This window comes from Neofelis nebulosa, chromosome 4, assembly GCF_028018385.1.
Source record: "Neofelis nebulosa isolate mNeoNeb1 chromosome 4, mNeoNeb1.pri, whole genome shotgun sequence".
NCBI classification, from domain to species: Eukaryota; Metazoa; Chordata; class Mammalia; order Carnivora; family Felidae; genus Neofelis; species Neofelis nebulosa.
The window spans coordinates 139,049,425-139,062,727 of NC_080785.1; the positions used below are offsets into that span (position 1 = coordinate 139,049,425).

The window sequence follows — 13,303 nt, forward strand, 5'->3', positions numbered from 1 at the left end:
GTGGAGGGGCAGAGAGAGAGAGAGAGACAGAATCAGAAGCAGGCTCCACGCTCTGAGCTGTCATCACAGAGTCCAACGCGGGGCTGAATTCACCAACTGCGAGATCATGACCTGAGCTGAAGTCAGTAGCTCAAATGACTGATCCACCCAGGAGCCCCAGAATTTAAGACCTAAAGGGCTGAGGGAGAGTAGGTGAGTATCTAATACGCACTATTTCAGAGCACAAGATCTCAGTATATGTCAACCTCAAAGCCTTCCTGGTTGTTAAAACTCTGTGTTAGTTGCTCTATGTCAACTATTAAAAGGTTCAACTGGTTACCAATTAATGTCATAGTCCATCTTGGGGTAGAACATGGATCTGTGGAAATTAGGTACTAAAAATTAGGAGCAGGAAATCAGGGAAGTCTTCAAGAAAGAAGATATATATCTGGGAGGTTAAGGATGGCCTAAGATGAGAAGCAAATGCTCAACTTTGCTTAGTTTGGCTAAATTCAAAAGTATTTCCTGCTCATTTCCAAAGAAAGTCAATCAAGGGCACTTAACAATGCCTCATGTTGTAATACTCCCATTTATTTTATTTTCATTTTGGAATTCAGCTTCTTTAGGTGGTCTGGGGTCCCATTAGGAATGCTAGCCCACTTTACACAGAAAACAGAATTATTGTTAAGGGTTAAGTGCATGGGCTCTGGAATGAGACCTTGGAAAGGTTGCTTCATTTCCCCACGCTTTGGTTTCCTCATCAGTAAAACAGCACTGATAACAACTCCATTGGGTCATTCTGCTATTCATCATATAAAACAGAAAGTTGCATGGACAAGAAGGCTGCTGGAACTGGCAATGTCACCAAGTCTATTCAGAAAGTGAAGAAGGCGAAGTGAGTATTATCAATAACACCTGCCATGTCAGTCTTACTCGGTGGTGAAAGAGTATCAGGGCTGTTGGTCTGAGTTGGCCGTCTAACTTTAATAGGAAAAGACTGGTTAATGATAAAACCTTCAAAGGTAAAGTAATATTTTGTGGGCCATTTTTGTTTCCGTGTGTGGCAGTTTTAAGTGATTCGTTTTTAAAACCAGTATTTTAAAAATGGAAACAACTTGACCAAAATAAACAGTAGATGTAGTAGGAGAAAACTATGTTTATATGTGTTAATCTGTGTAAAGCATTTAAAACAGACCCTGGCACAGGATAAGTACTCAATAGATGTTAATGAAAGCTATTACTGTAAATAGATGTGGATGAGCTCCTTAGTAAGATGTTCCAGGCCATAAAATAGGAAATTTAGACTTACTTCCTAGCTAAATCTACATGACCATCGGCCCCAGGGACCCAGCATCCAAGCGCTCCAGAAATGCTGATCTGTTTTGCTTTGTTTCTCTTCCTAATTTGCCTGTAGGATCTGAGGAGGCGTTGAGAAGCTACCGCAATCCCCATTGCAAGCTGGGGCTCGTACACACGGAACACCACAGCTGAAGGGAACATGTGTTTTATTCCTGTGGCATGCATCTGCTCACTTCTCAGGACCGAATGCTCTCTTTCTGTCAGCTCTTACTGTCGGTAGGAATAAGGAGGAAGTGATATTAACTGCTCTGTGCTTAAATCTAAGTTGCATTATATAATCCTGGATGTCTCTGCCCTTTGTGCCATGTCAGAATATTGCCTTTGGTAAGACTTCTTCCAGAAGAAAGAGTGGAGTAACGGAGCCCGGAGCTCTGTGGTGTGGCTATGGAGATAGGTCTCTCCCTGTCCAAGCTTCCTCACCTGTAAGACATCCTGTGTATCTTCTTGAGTCACCGAGAGATTAAATGAGATGGAATATGTATTTATGTGCAGCCCCTTTCAATTCATGCAGAGATTTATGTGGAAGCTATATATATGCACTTCGATGGGGTAAGGGTCCCAAGTGTGTAATCAACACTAGTACACATAAAGGTCAGGAGGAATTGGCCATTCTTGCCATTATTAAGTGCCTACTATGGGCTAGGTATTGGGCCCAGCAATTAACATATGTGATATGATCTTCTATGAACAACAATGGGGTGTGTGTGTGTGTGTGTGTGTGTGTGTGTGTGTAGCTTACCATTTCTATATTAAAGATGTCCCAGAATAGCATAATGGCTTCAAATAGCAAGTTAGACTTGAAGGGACTTAAAGATAAGTCCTGTTAATTTCAGTGCTTGATAGTTATAAGGGAATACCCTTGGATTTTCATCTTCCATTAAAGTCCTTTATATACAGTAAGATATGATTAGTACTACCATGTAATGAACTTAACATGGAATGGTAATTATGTATTTAACTATTCAAAATGTTAGATGCATAGAAGGAAAGCGTCAGACTGTTAAAACCACACACACCAATATCTTTTCTTTTAATGTCTATTGAGCTCTGAAAACATAAGACATTGTATTTGAGTTGAATATGACACCTATGGGCTTTCTGGTTAACTTTCTCCCTTCCCCCCACTCGTCACTGATTAAAGGGAAATCATACTGTGTGACCGATATCAAATTCACATGGGTTTGGTGAGGATTAAACAGATAATGTCTGTACAACTCTGGGAGAGTCAGATCCTGCCGAGTGAATAACGTATTACAGGCATGGTTGATTCCATATTTGGGAGAGTGAAATCAACTCCTTTAGAGTGTATCAGCCAGGGGCCTAGTTCTGTAATTGGAATACATCAAGACAGAGTGGGGAGAGGGGGCTGAAAGCTCTTTGGCGGGTCAAAATTCCCTTAGTGTTGAAGAAAAATGTAGAGTGGGAGGGAATTCGGAAAACGCTCTCCGGGTTCCCCTCCCAGAGTTCTGCCCAGCCACTTCTCCCTAGGTGGCTGGGCAGAGCGGTTTTGGAAGTCAGGCAGAACCCGAGTTTGAGTTCAATTCCTAGCCGTCTGACATGGAGCAAGTTATTTAACTTCTCCAAACCTCTCAGTTCCTACCTCTCCTAAATCAGAACTAATCCATTGGTTCATTCAGCAGACGTTTAATGGTGCATTTGCTAGGTGCCAGCCGGTGGGGAACAAAAAGTTAAAAAGGAGAAAAGACAAAGAAAGCCCACTAGGGAGCCCACAGCTGGATCGGGGAGACAGTCAGAGAGAATATACAAATGAAACAACTACAAATTGTGTTATGTGTTTTGTGGGGAAGAAGCTCTTCTAGACAGGGAGTTACACCTGAGGAAAGTCACATGTAAGCTAAGACACTGAGGATGGAGAGGAAGCCATGCAAAAAGGAGGTGGGGATTGGAAGGGAGTGCCCCGGGAAGAGAAAACCTCTCAAGTGAAACCCCCAGAGAGGAAAAGCTGGACAGTGCGAGGTCAGCGTGGCAACTGCCCAGTGAAAGAGGCTGAGAATAATACTATTCACCTCACATGACTTTGTGTGCTTCAGCTAAAAGAACATATGTAAAGCACCAGGCTCACAGCCCTCAACAAACATTGAAGTGCCTTCTCCTTCCCCTTCTTCCTCTGCTACTATTACTATTTATTACTATTGTTATTAGAACTACACTCATGAAGACAGAGAACTCGAGAGGAACGTTCACTTCCCCAACTCAGCTAGAGTTGGAACCAGAATCCTGGTGTGTGGACTCCCTGAGTCAACATTCTTCTGCTTAGCTCTACAACAGCAGGGAGAACAATTTCTGGCCATCTGGATGGGAGATAACTGTCAAATGTTCTAGTCTTTGCCCAGAAATGCACCGTGGTGCTTTAGTGGCCTGAGGTTCTCCATGTCTTTTGAGGGTCTCATGGGCACAGAATGGCAAGCTCACTAGCCAAGCAGAATGGATGGTTTGTGCTCTCTTTGTTCTCCTTCCTTCTGTCCGTCCTTCCTTCCTTCCTTCCCTCCCTCTCTCCCTTCCTCCTTTCTTCCCTTCCTTTTCCCTCCCTCCTTCCTTTCTCATACCTTCCTTCCTCCCTCCCTCCCTCCCTCCCTCCTTCCCTTCCTTCCTTCCTTCCTTATTTCCCTCCCTCCCTCCCTCCCTCCCTCTCTCTTTCCTTCCTCCTTTTTACCCTTGATAGGGTGGAGAATTTTAGAACGAGGTTCTTGGAATATGTGAAGAGACAGAAACTTCCTTAGCTTGACAACGGTTTCTCTGAGAGACCATTACAAGTAGCAAGAGGAAAGTTTGTGTCTTGGAGATGCTTGACTCTGCAAGACTAATGCTGGGAGATGGAAGAGGGAAAACTGTGTTATGTGGCCATGATGGAATGAGAAGTGGGCATGGGCCTTGCAAGTCTGAGGAGAGGAAAGAGCCTGAATTAGGGGACTGGGGATGTGGGGTGCCAGGAAGAGATGAGAGCAAGGGACTAGAGAGAAAGACTTCCATCTGAGCCTGACTTTACAGTGACTACATGCACCTTGATGAGAGAGGTGAAAACATGGAGTTTGTGTGTGTACATGCACACGTGTCATTTCTCTGAACCCTGGGCTCCGTGTGTTCATCCTCAGCTAACACTGCATTTTTTCTGGCAATGCAACCTACTTATTCACCTTCCTAGACACTGGGGTCATAACCCTGGGGCAAAAGTCCATTTACCCAACCAAGGGAAATTACAAGACCTCTGTGTTGCTATCTTCCCTCAAGCTTCCAATTCTCAAACAAAGCAGACACCTCACCCTCTGGTACAGTCTAAGATAATCAATATCATAACCACTGGCCCAATCATTCACTCCCCTTGAATTCAGGAGACAGAAATAAATCTCCTGAAATGGACTCTCATTTCACTACCGTCTTGGATGATCTACAGCTCTGTTCCTAACAACAAAAAATTATTCTCTAAATGGACAAAATTAACCAGCAGAGATTTCCCTGGCATGCAGACTGATTAGAAATAGATTCAGGTGAAAGAGACAGAAGCATTGCCTTGCACTTTCTGGCTTAATAAGCATCCATAAACCAAAATCACCCATAGCAGGAATATCTTTGCACAGTTAATGATACCAAAGGTTTTGTTCCCTGGAAAGAGGGCAAGCAGTTCCCTCCTTGGAACTAATTGAATCACACAAGGAATACCAATGAAAGATGCTATTAATCCTTCTGGTTAATTTGTGAGGCACAATTGAAAGCACTAGGTTGGAGGAGGATAGGAAATCAGGCTGATTAATGGCTCTCATAGGGACCTGTGGTCTGCAGAAAAGTTAGGGAGGGGACATCTTCCACGACCTGATACACAACCTCAGGCATGAAGGATACCTTGGAAGAATAAGTGAGAGTAAGGACACTAGTATGAAAGGGATTGGAAAATTGAAACCAAGTGTTGGTATTCATATTGCCACTGAGCTATGTGTGCTGACAATCAGATCTCTGGGGCATAAAGCAATGGCATCTAGTATTTGATTTGCCAATTTCCATGGTGTAAAACTCCCATTATGGCCAATTCCAAGCCACCCTCCTAATACCTCCAAACTTGATTGAAAAGAGAGCTGCACAGTCAGCTGTGTTCCAGCAAACCACTGCTCCCAAGGGACTTTCCTTGCTCCCTGGGAGCAAGAGCCTTGGGCTTCTTTCATTGATTCACCCTTCTTCGTTCATATTTCCTGTTACTTCATATCACTCACCTTGGTCTTACTGCATAGTAAGTACTTCACTCTTTTTTTCTCGACTTCAATTATTCACCCTTTCATTCATTTATTCACTTAGTTATTGTAGCAGAGGTGGTTGATGCTTTGCCTATATCCCCTCAGCTCACCCTAGAGGCCACCTGCAGTGCAGCTTCATGGGAACAGTCTGGTCTGTGCCACCCCAAAGTCTTCCCCCTCCAACACCCAAGCCTCACTGCTGAGGACTTTCTCAGGAGGCATGAATATGCTCAGCCTTGGGACTGGGGCATGGTGGAAGTCCCTTCGAGTGAATTCTCTGCCATCTTGCAATTTTCAATTTGGGATGGAAATTGGTGGATACAACCACCTCTGTGGGGAAACTCTGAGGTGTGTTCAGCATAGTTTTTCAGAGGCTGCCCTTTGGGATTGAGTCCCCATTGCCCATTTATATCCATAGTGGGTGTCCCTCCACAATGTCTCATCATTGTGCTTCCTGGCATCGCCTCTCAAGTAAACTTTGTGAGCCAAATTTCTTGTCCCAGGACCTGCTTTGGGGGAACGCAACTGAGACAGTTATCAAACCCTGACCAAGGGCCTATTACTTTTCAGGCACTGCAGTGTGCTAGGATTGCCTTACTAAAAGGAATTGTACCTCCTGGCCCACCTTATCTCATTCCTCTCAGCTTCAAGCTTTTCACACCCTCATCCCCCCAGCCCTCTCTAAATAAGTTGAGCTACTGTGTAAAGAGGAAGTCTTCTTTGGCCACATTATCCAGAGTGGGCTTCCTGACCTCAGCCCCCACCCTGGCTGGCCACATTACTCCCTGTCTTTGTTTGCTTGTTTGTTTTTATGTGAGCAGATGTTCTAAAATCTGTCATTTTTGGCATTATGTAGTCACCTATTTGTGTTTCGTTTGACCACTTCCTTGGGGAAAGGTAATACACTTGTCTTTGTCTATTGCTGGATTTCTACCACCTTGTACAAGGCCTGGCATGAAGCAGGTGCTCCCTAAATACTTGTTGACTAAGTAAAGCTGTTTCTCTCCTCCACCTCTAGGGAACTTGCTGTCTATCTGGAGATACAGACAACTGAATGAAAAGGCACTCTGACAGTGTTTTACTGTGTAACTGGAACACACTAGAGGAAAATATAGCACATATTCTATGGTACATATGGTATGTGCTTGCAGAGGATTGGAGGAGACATGAGGACCAGCTGTCTGCAGAAATGGAGAGCTAAGGAGAAATCAGGAGAGCATGCCAGATTTATCCAAGTAAGAGGGAGAAGAGTGTTCTTTTTTTTTTTTTTTTTTTTTAATTTTTTTTTTTCAACATTTTTTATTTTTGGGACAGAGAGAGACAGAGCATGAACGGGGGAGGGGCAGAGAGAGAGGGAGACACAGAATCGGAAACAGGCTCCAGGCTCCAAGCCATCAGCCCAGAGCCTGACGCGGGGCTCGAACTCACGGACCGCGAGATCGTGACCTGGCTGAAGTCGGACGCTTAACCGACTGCGCCACCCAGGCGCCCCGGGAGAAGACTGTTCTAAGTAGAGACAGCAGCAAGTCAAAGAAAGAGCCTCAAGTGAGCAAGTGACGCACATTTGGGCTGTGCAGTTGGCACAGCTGGAGCAGACACTGCAAGCTGGGAAGAAAGGAGTTGACTATTCAAGAGGTAGGCAGGGACCATCTAGCAGGGATCAGAAAACTACAGCCCCCGGGGCCGAATCCAGCCATATCCAGTCACATCTATTCATGGATGTATACATGTTTTTACACTACAACGGTAGAATTGCATACTGACAACATAGATCCTGGTCCACAAAGCCAAACATATTCACTATCTGGCCCTTACAGAAACAGTCTGTCATTGCGAAGAAACCCGGATTTTATGAGGGGATTGGGATTTCAGCAGGGGAGAGGCACGACAAATTTGCATTTCAGACCGGCCTTTGTGGTGGTTGCCATGGAGAGTGTGGACTGAGACAGGGACGGACTAGGGTTGGAAGACCAGCAGTGTCTTACTTCTCTAAGGTCTACAGACCCCATGCCAAGAGGACCATGTCGCAGTTTTCTTTATATCACTTGCTGCACCAAAACATCATACATGGCTCATCAATGTTACCAAGTGAATGAATATACAAATGAATGGGCAAGAGAAGATGAGAGAAACCCGTATTTTGGCACTGAAAACAGTAGTAAACATTATGATGATAATTGTAACAATAAAACAATTATATCTGGTTCTCTGTGCCCATCTCTTCAGTAAGTATATTATTTATATTGGTGTATTTAATCCTCTTAACAATCCCCTGAAGTAGAGACACAATCCCCCAATCCCTCATTTTATAGATGATAAAACTGAGGTTAAACAGCATGCCCAAGGTCACACTGGTTTTTGGTACGTAAAGTAGTCATGGTTTGAACTCAGATCTGCCTTTCTCTAAAGTTTATCTTCCTCCTTCTCAACTTTTCCAGGGCTGTGACAGGGGTTTCTCTTGGCCAGCACATGCTTTGGAAAGACTAATACAGAAATGTCAGTGATGGGCATTTTAAGGTGTTCTCCATCACACCGATACTCAGAAAGCCAAATGAGGATTAAAGAAAGCATCCATAGGACAAAGCCCTGATCATCATAATGGATGCCAGTGGTAGCTCATGTATTTTGTTTCAGCAAGCCAAACCTTCCCCCTGCAGCATCACAGGCCACCAGGGGAAGGGAGTCAGAGTCTGGCATGACAGGAACACTTCAAAAGCTTGTTGTGAGTAAGGCTCTGTCAATTTCACTGCCCAAGTCCCTCCTACCTGTTAGCCACGGCAGGGCTGGTGGCTTGCTCACTTTCATACATCGTCATCATTCAACAGTTTATAGGTTTGAAGGGACCCAATTCCCCTCCTCCACTTCCTTTGATGAACCCCTCTTGCCCCTTCGCCTTTTATGATTTATCTTGGCCTGATGAGCCATTTGTCCCAAGAACCCCTGAAGAGCATTTCTGGGAACACAGTTGTTTATAGGAGCTGATTACACCACAACAGTAGCCCCGGAGAAGTGAAGAATACATATTGTCAAGTTAGTTTCTGGTGCAGAACGAGTTTTTGATGAACGGTGGCTTCCCTCATACCCTACTTGCTACTCAGGAGGCCCCCAGCAAACGGATGAACACCTTTAAAACTTAATGTTCCATTTCTTCTCATCTTTGTCTAATTCTTCTTTCTTTTAGTGTGTCTTCTCCTGCTGATAATTGGATTTTTCCAAGAAAATTGACCAAGCACCTTCTTTACTATCAGTTTATGGTTACAGCAATATTCTGACCCAGTAAGGTTCTGTGAATAACCCTGTACAACCCTCAGACAGGACATTCATGTGAAAATAAAAACTGCAAGTTGTCCCTGGAAGGCAATATAATTGGATCTTATTGGGAGGCACTGAAAGCTACTGTCAGAAAGCTTTCTTGCATAGAGCCATGTTTTCTTCTGTCGTTGTACATAACTATCCGTGTTCTTAACCAGCACCAGTACCTTCCATACTGCATTCCATTTCACACCATCTGTCAAATATTGGATAGTGTGCCCTTCTAAACTTTGTGACTTGTGTGAAATCCTCCCAGGCAAGAGCGGCCTCACAGAATTGGTACTTCACACCATTACCTGAGGAATTCTGACCAGGTGCTGCAGAAAGAGAGCTCCAAATTACTGAGACAGTAGAAGAAGTTTCTGTTTTCATTGTCTTAAATGTGCAGCCTGGAGACTGGATCAGTTAGTAAAGTATTTGGTCACAGAAAATGGAAAGCTTGACCTATAGTAGCTTAAACAATAAAAGTTTGATGACGTCTGGATAGACATCTCTTTGGTTCTTATGGTCTTTGCCTCATAGTCACAATATGGCTGTTGTGTCCCTGGACAGGTTAGCTGTGTGGGAGACTGGAAAGTGAATATTCAACTTTCCTGGGCTCTGTAGGGAAGGTAAGCAAGGGGACAAAGGCTGAGAATGGTTGCTGAGTGAGTCAGTCTCCACTGTCTGCCATAGGAGCTTATGGGACAGAGGGAAAGAAGTAAAACAAGTATTCAAGGCATTTTATAAAGGCGAGATAGCATAGGAAAGCCCATTCACTAAGTGGTCATTTCCGACATCCTAAACAGTGCCTAGAAAATCCTATGCCTTATATGCAATAGGCTTAATTTAACACATGTCCATAAACTGAAATGTAAATTTCTGCTTTGGTTTTATCTTCCATGATAAAGCCTGACAAATCTTTGAAGTAAAATGCACGGTTGAAATAGTAAAAATAAATTGGAAACAATCTTCATGCTTATAAAAATATAGAATAACGAAATAAATTCTGAGATATTCAATCAATGGAATATTATACAATAGTTATAAAGAATGAACAGCAGTATAGAAAGGTGTTCATCTCTAAAAAATTGTTTTTTTACATTTCTCTATTTTTGAGAGACAGAGAGAGAAGAGAGAGACAGAGAATGAGCAGGGGAGGGGCAGAGAGAGAGGGAGACACAGAATCAGAAGCAGGCTCCAGGCTCCGAGCAGTAAGCACAGAGCCCGATGCGGGGCTCAAACCCATGAACTGTGAGATCATGATCTGAGCCAAAGTTGGATGCTTAACAACCTCTGGGTAACCTGAGCAAAGTAATTTGAGCCTGTCATTAGATGGTGGTGCTGTTTTTAACTTCCATTTGGATGAAAAAATATATAAAATAAAAAAAAACCCACTCTCTTCTGGAATTGTCTTCAATAATCCCTTCAAATTATTTATGTTTGCAGAGGATGTAAATGGAACAACATTTTTGACCCACTTAGTTGTTAAAATATTTTGACAAAGTCACTCATTAGAATCAAGGTAAAAACATTTCAAAATACACTGAGGGAACTTAGGATTCAAGTATATGGTCCATCGGCAAGTAAGTCAAAAAGTACGACTTATGTTTCATCAGATTCAGTGATGGCAATTATTTTTAAAGGAATCAACTCTAATTCTCTCATATCTGTCTTAATGGAGTCACACGAAAAAATAAAAATTCAGCAGAGCTTCTCACCCAGAACTGACACCACTTCTCTGACATCTGATTAGAGTCTTGCGAATTAATTTGTTGCTTATTGTAGTGTTTTTGAACTTGACGTTTTTCTGTGATACGGACTTCCTGAATTTTCTTGCCTATCATAACCATCTCTCTACAGCACTGAAGAAAATCTTAATGGCACACTTCTGCTTGACAGGCAAATTAAAGCAAGATAAGCCAGGGAACATAGCCACCACTCTATAGTTCAGTAACATGTATTGAATATGTTGGCATGAACTATTCTTGGCCAGAAGCCGTGTTTTCATGACTAGATTTTTTTTTTAAGTGAAGGTAAGTCAAACCCTTATATCCCATTTTTCAAAAAAAGTCTGCCTTAGATACCACATCCAGAAAATTAAAGTCAAGTTGGGATTCTACTCCAGTTGAATTCACTACATTTGATACCTCTTCTTTAAAATCCAAACATTTTGGGGCGCCTGGGTGGCACAGTCGGTTAAGTGTCCGACTTCAGCCAGGTCACGATCTCGCGGTCCGTGAGTTCGAGCCCCGCGTCAGGCTCTGGGCTGATGGCTCGGAGCCTGGAGCCTGTTTCCGATTCTGTGTCTCCCTCTCTCTCTGCCCCTCCCCCGTTCAGCTCTGTCTCTCTCTGTCCCAAAAATAAATAAAAAACGTTGAAAAAAAAAATTTAAAATCCAAACATTTTGTGAACTAGAGTTGTATTTATAACCCTAAAGCAAAGTAGAATAACACAGATTATTTTGGAAAAACAATACTGATCCTAACCAATTGAGTACATTCAATTAATTCATTGTACTAGACTGTGTGGTCATTAAAAAAGAAGTTTCCCTCACTCTTTCTCCTTTTTAAAACAAAATTACTTTGTTGTAAATTCAGCTTCATCTTCATGAAAGACAAGCACAGAATCCAAAGAAAGAATAGTACAGTAGGTGATTTTGTTTTTTTCTTTTGCTTAGTTTTGTATTTTTTTTGTGTGTTTTGTGGCTATATTAAATAAAATCCAGGACTTAACCAAATGCAAGCCATGAGTATAAACAGGCATCATATTTAAGCTCATGATCTAAGAGGCAGGAACCCGGAATTAATCATAGAGCTACTGATGGTCAGAGAATTTTGAAATATGCAAATAACTATAAATAGAGATTTGAAGGCCTTCCCATTCTTCTTCTACTTCTTTTGAACACCTCACAGGCAAAGTTGCATGTCTACACTGTTGATACTTTATGGCATTCATGGACTTGTTTTGACTATTCTGAATTTTTTGACCATTTGATTTCCAGGTCAAAACCTCTGAACCTCTCAAACACGAAGCATGTCATTAAATCACCTCTGTCCTAACAGAGAACTTGCTACTCTGTATTATTTTGATTACATAATGGGAAAAAAAAGCAAACCTAAAACAGGCAGTTAAAAGGCAGCGTATTGTTCATATTGAAAAGTAGTATAAAGTAGAAGTTCTATAGGAGCAGTTTGAAGTAGATTTTAAAGTACTATTTTCTGATTATAATTCAAACCATAGTAAGAACACAACTGTTGCTAAGTAGACTTAGCAAGATTCTATTTGCGTCTGGCAGTGTGCTGCATGCTGTAAAAACATTGTTATCTCTGAAGGCTCATCACTCTGTGAGGTAGGCACAATCATCATCCCCATTTTAGGACTAGGTGAACCATAGCTTAGAGGTGTTACGTGATTTGTCTAAGGCCACTCAGATAGGGAAATCATATAGTTTGAATCCATGAGTTCATAACTATACTAAAAGAAACAACTAAAATTAAATTTTTAATTGGTCACCGTTAGAGGGTACTAGTGAACAAACCCATTATTTTATTTTATTTTATTTTATTTTATTTTTTAAATTTTATTTTATGTTTATTTATTTATTTTGAGAGAGGGAGTGTGCACATGTGCGAGCAGGGGAGGGGCAGAGACTGAAGAGAGAGAGAATCCCAAGCAGGCTCCGTGCTGTCAGTGCAGAGCCCAATGCAGGGCTTGATCTTGCAAACCCGTGAGCTCATGACCTAAGCCAAAATCAAGAAGGATGCTGATATGGTTATAAACTGTAACTATATGTGTTAACTGGTAACACAAAAATACCCACAATCAGATATTATTAGCCTTAGTCTAATGGAAGAAGACCTCACCAACTGTGAAATATTCTTGGCAAAAAAAAAAAAAAAAATCAATCAAACTCTGAATTTGAGCAAGCCTCTCTGCCCAAATGCCCAATTTACCAAAAAACCCAGAAGAGCAGGAACATGTAAAATGACACCATAAGGATTAAACCAGCAAAATCCAGACCCTGAGAAACTCTCCAGGGGAAAACACCTTGTTTATTCAAGAACAACAAAAACAAACTACAAAAATGTACAGAGAGAGAGGAAAATGTATAGAGGGGGAGACTGAAACAGAGGAGTTTACAGATTAAAAAGGTTTTAAGAGATATATCAATCCAATGGTGGATTTTTTTTAATCCAGATTTAAGGAAACTATTAAAAAATCATGAAATTACATGAGACATTTGGGAATTTGTAGATATTTGATGGTACAGAATTCTTGTTAATCTTTAAAATGTGAGATATGGTAGTATAGTGTTTTTGTATTCAATACCTTTGAGAGATACATACCAGTTTATTTATAGGAAAAATGATATGATGCCTGGGAAGAAGGTGTAGTAATAGGAGCATAAGAAGGAACAACACTGGCTA

The 13,303-nt window shown here is 41.9% G+C and overlaps 1 protein-coding gene and 1 long non-coding RNA gene across 4 annotated transcripts in view; one reads left to right on the top strand and one right to left on the bottom strand.

The window, feature by feature from the left end:
- SYNPR (synaptoporin) overlaps positions 1 to 13,303 on the bottom strand; it is a 315,165-nt gene that overhangs the window by 125,172 nt on the left and 176,690 nt on the right. The window lies entirely within an intron of this gene.
- LOC131509961 (uncharacterized) lies at positions 697 to 7,648 on the top strand. The gene is made up of 4 exons (XR_009260830.1): positions 697 to 874; positions 1,394 to 1,554; positions 6,601 to 6,834; positions 7,083 to 7,648. It is a non-coding gene; the product is annotated as an uncharacterized LOC131509961 (long non-coding RNA).